We start from the raw sequence: 5,438 nt of genomic DNA on the forward strand, positions 1-5,438 counted from the left end.
GCTTGGACTTGGACCCCATTTTTGTGAAGCCTGAAAAGATGCCAAACTAAAAAAAGGATTTTGGGTGATATCTACTTACTAAAACTATGACAAAAAGAAAGAGAATAAAAGGCAAAATATTCAAGATAAATGACTACTTTTTGAAGGAAGGGTTGGGGTCACACAGTGAGCTTCAAAATATTGGTAACAGTTGACTTCTTTATCTTGGTGGTGAGTACAAGGTTGTTCATTTTAATATTTTCCTTCACTTTATTTTTCATGATTTTACTCATATATTTTATAATTCAAATATAAAAATATAATACCATATATGGTTTAATATTATTAGATGATTTGCTGACACCATTGTTTTGTCTCCTGAGGCTTCCTTTCTCTTTCTGGCAATGTGCCCACCTCCCCTTTTTTATTTGTAGAGCTGTTCATTCTTACCACCACAGTACCCACGCCTCTCCAGTCAGAACTTACAGTTACGGCATGTTGCTCCCATGGCCACAGGGGCTGTCAGGGATCACAACCAATCATGGCACTTTTCTTAGTTTGCTAGGGCTGCTGTAACAAAGTATCACACACTGGGTGGCTTAAGCCACAGAAATTTATTTTCTCACGGTTTCAGAGACTGGAAGTTCAAGATCAAGGTGTTGACAGATTTGGTTTTAGCTGAGGCCTCCTGGGCTTGCAGGGGGCCATCTTCTCCCTGTGTCCTCACATGGTCTTTTCCTCTATGCTGTCTCCCTGTGTGTCCAAATTTCCTCTTCTAAAAGGATATCAGTCATGGTAGATTAGGGCCCAAACTAATGGCTTCATTTTCACTTAATCACTTCTTTAAAGGCACTAACTCCAAATGCAGTCACATTCTAAGGTATCAGGGGTTAGGATTCAAAACATGTATTTGAAGGGGACACAATTCAGCTCATAAGAGTACCCATGACCCTTGGCCCCATGAAAGTTCATTCCCAGTACCTTTGAGCTCAAACTGAAGGTCAGAGTTTTAAAACTCGTTGTTCCAAGGCTAGGAGGATGCAATTTTGTAATCTGCCTAAACTATACCCTCCCTCACATAGAGAAAACATACCTAGTTGTTGAGGGGAATAGAGAAGGCCAATAAAAAGAAGGAGAGAGTGGGGCGCCTGGGTGGCGCAGTCGGTTAAGCGTCCGACTTCAGCCAGGTCACGATCTCACGGTCCCTGAGTTCGAGCCCCGCGTCGGGCTCTGGGCGGATGGCTCAGAGCCTGGAGCCTGTTTCCGATTCTGTGTCTCCCTCTCTCTCTGCCCCTCCCCCGTTCATGCTCTGTCTCTCTCTGTCCCAAAAATAAATAAACGTTGAAAAAAAAAAAATTTAAAAAAAAAAAAAAAAAAAGAAGGAGAGAGTGAGAATGATTTCTGCAACATTCAAATCTATTTTCAATCCTCTTTGGGCTTTCTACTATTTAGCTATCTGAGCTGATCCATTTCCCTTTATTACATATATTATTCAGTGTGTGCTTTTCTCACCTGGAATCAAAAAGTACTGAATAATCCATAAATCATTTTTTTTTTTGGTACGTGGGTAGAGTCCAAACTATAAGTTAAATTCAAAAACACTTGCTTGCAAAATACAGAGTACATCTGAAACTAAAAGTTACTCCTGATTCTCTTAGATAAAAGACTTGGAAAATAGTTGCATATGATTTCATTTTACTTCAATTATTGATAAAGTATGGTGTTAGTGAAGTATTTTATTACAGATGATCTAATTTTGCCATCCTAAATAACTTTAGGTAACTAAAACGAGCTAACTTTTTTTGGTGGTTATCCTGCGTTCTGCATGAAATAACTACTCAGGTCCTACAAACATGTGTAGATGTAGTTGCAGCCTTAAGGCTTCTCATCTGAATCATGTGACTGTAATTGATGGATTCACAAAATGTCCATAAGGATGAGAACTCAGTCATTTATTATAGTTCTATCCATTTAACACTACCTGCATTAAAATGAACAGTATCTGCCTATCTCAACTTACATGCTCCCTTAATACTTACCAGAACAGCTAGGTTGACAGTGGGAATCAACAAATCTTATGAAAAATAAAACAAAACTAAAAAAACCATCAGTTATGAACATTCATACTACCCATATTTTTAGAAAACTTTTTTTTTTAACTTTGTAGGTCAGTAAACATCTTAGACTACAATCGGTTTCACTTTAAATATTATTAAAGTAGGTCTTTTTGGTATTTTTGTTGGTATTGGAGTAAATATTTTTCTATTAGATAAAGACGAAAAGTAATCTGTGTATTCTGTCGAACAGAGTAGGAATCTGAAAGACTCAGTTGTTTGGATGACATCATAATGTAGAATTTTCACGTTGATTACTTTGATAAAATTTTTCTCGAAAAAGATCTAATAAATAAATCTCAACATTACTCCATTCTCCTTACCATGTATTAGTAAATTTTGAAATTTCTATTGGAGTCATTTGGAGCATGTCCATCTATTTATGTATAAATACATAATATTAATATAATAGTAAGCCTTAGAAAGGACAGGTTTCCCTCCCCCGTTCATGCTCTGTCTCTCTCTGTCTCAAAAATAAATAAACGTTAAAAAAAATGTAGAAAGGACAGGTTATATTTCCTGAAGTGATATCCAAATTCATATAGAAAATGAATATATGATTTCATTTAAATATGACAGACTTAACACATACATTTATCTCCATTCCTCATGAAATACTTATAAAATGACAGTCAAATAATTTAAAAGTCATAGTCCTCAAATTGATGAAAATAGAAGAATAACCTCATCAAGCAAGATGTATCAACAAAAATTGGGAAACTGAAAAGTAGCTATCTGATGATAGCAGATTTAGCAGCTTGGAGAAAATTTTTTAAAAGCCAAGGTGATTTGTGCCATGGAATCTAAATAAGTCTTAGGATCTGGAGACACACGTATCTCTCCAGGTTGTTCAATTGTAAGACTGAGTGAAAGTCTGTATAAGGAGTATTAGGGTGCCCAGATCCCTCCTAGTTAGCAGACTATTTAACCTTCTGCCAACTCAGCAAAAACAAGAGGTTGTTCCCTAGTAACTGAGTGAGGGATATTCTGAACGAGGAGACATCAGGATTGATTCAGGGCAGGAATAGGTACCAAAGTTTGCACTCTAAAAAAATGAATTTTCCCCAGCCCCTCTCACCCTTGGATCCCTGAACAATAGCAAACAGGGGTTTAGATTCTCAGAAGGAGACCAGAAATTCTTTGTAGAAGAACCGAGTAGCTCCACAAATGTAGATTAACGTGTATATAAATAACAAATAAAGGGTGAAAGATTGATAAAAAGAACAAATCTTGGCTTCATGTAAGTCAAAAGTTTTATTGATGAGAGGATATTAAAGAAAGCCCTTTAGCATACATGGCAGAGAGCTACGATCTTCTTCCAAATGCCTCAAAAAATAGTGCACAGATGCCAATAATAACATCTGAGTGAGTTTTATCTCAGGACTCTGAGAAGCATATTCATCTCTCTATGACTTCCATCATTTTAACAGGTCGGAAGAGACCATCTGATCTGGATGAATATACCTGCTAAATCTCTTGAATGAATGCTACATCGTATGGTTGCAAGGCACTGTCTTTCCAGAACACAAACGATGTCCACCAATCACCCTCGTACTTTTCCCCAAGTATATTCCCTTCAGTATGATGAGACCAAATGTATCTTAGAAATCTTGACAATCATGCTAATTAGCACCATTTGGATTTTATCTTTCATGCTATTCGGTTAAAAAAGAGAGAAAAAAAGGTCCAATTCCTTTCACAGAAATCCATTAGCAATAAGCTAGAGGATGCACAGAACATCCTATTGTCATTTTAGCTCCTCAGTAGCAAATGTCAATAGTGAACCAAGGTCCCCAGACATTAGAGGAAAGCCTGAAGTATGAAAAACTAAAAACAAAATAAGCAAGCAGCAAAACGGAAATAAAAAAGTCTCAGTGCTGAGAGGAAAGAAGAAATTGTCAAATAAATCTTAACACCTTCAAGATAAAAAAAGGTTTTATTGCCACAAAACAATAAAATAATGGTTGTTTCAAAGTTTGAAGGTTTTTTAAAAATGTGTAATGATTTATTTTGAGAAAGATAGCATGAGTGGGGGAGGGGAAGAGAGAGAGGGAGAGAGAGCATCCCAAGCAGGCTCTGCACTATCACTGTGGAGCCTGATGTAGGGTTTGAACTCACTAACCATGAAATCATGACCTGAGCCAAAGTCAAGAGCCAGACGCTTAACTGACTGAGTGACTCAGGTATGCCAAGAAGTTTTAAGGAACAAGAGTTTTCCAAAATTAAAGATAAAATAGTAGAATTTTAAAGTTCTAATAGGAGAGTTGGAAGACAAAGTAAAGGAAGCTCACAAACAGAAAACAAAACACAACAGAGCAAAACTGAAATAAAAGAAAAAAAATATATGAGCACTCCATCTCTCACCAAATGGCTGCAGGTGAAGCTAGTATCACTCACAACAGGGACATCAGGAAAGACAGGGCTGGGGAAGCCATCCCCACCTTCCAACCAGTTCCTGCAGGGACCTACTTTACCTAGATGGATGGCCCACGTGCAAACAGGGTGGGGTGATCCCTTCCCTGCCCCCAACTCGGCTTTCTAGCAGCTTCTCAACTCTTCTCCCAGTGTCCCAGGAAGGCAACTCGCTCTCTGGAGGAAAGGCCATTAGAACTGCGTGGCTAGAGAACAAACCTGGGGAAGTACTGTTCTTTGATCTATGAGTCTCCCATACTCTACCTAACTGCACTCGTGGCTCAAGGAAAGACTCTACTCCATGGGGACACCAAAGCAGGATCCTCTCCATTTGGATTTTGGGGAAGAGGCACAAAAGCACTCACCACTCTGTGGGCCTGGTATCTCCACCCAGCCACACCAGGCACCGGGTAAGTGCACTCTACCCCATGGGTGACATCAACAGAAATCCAACATGGTGTTCTGGTGACCAGGTACATAAAGCAGACCAGACTAACACTGAAAGGGCTCTGAAAATAAAATTGTCCTTGGAACCAGAGCCTACACGTATAAGCCAGGACTGACTTTTTCTGGCTAAAATACAAGACATTAAACTTCTAAATAATCACACACTCTCCTAAATAATCAATAAGTCAGAGGGGTGCCTGGATGGCTCAGTCGGTTGGGCTTCCGACGTCGCCTCAGGTCATGATCTCAAGGTCTGTGAGTTCGAGCCCCGCGTCGGGCTCTGTGCTGACAGATCAGACAGAGCCTGGAGCTTGCTTCAGATTCTGTGTCTCCCTCTCTCTCTAATCCTCCCCCACTCATGCTTTGTCTCACTCTTTCTCTCAAAAATAAATAAACATTAAACAAATGTAAGAAGTAATAATCAGTAAGTCAGAAAGAAAGTCTAAGAGTCATTTTAAAAATATCCAAGAGGATGAAAATGAATCC

The sequence above is a fragment of the Leopardus geoffroyi genome, chromosome C3 (genome assembly GCF_018350155.1).
Source record: "Leopardus geoffroyi isolate Oge1 chromosome C3, O.geoffroyi_Oge1_pat1.0, whole genome shotgun sequence".
NCBI classification, from domain to species: Eukaryota; Metazoa; Chordata; class Mammalia; order Carnivora; family Felidae; genus Leopardus; species Leopardus geoffroyi.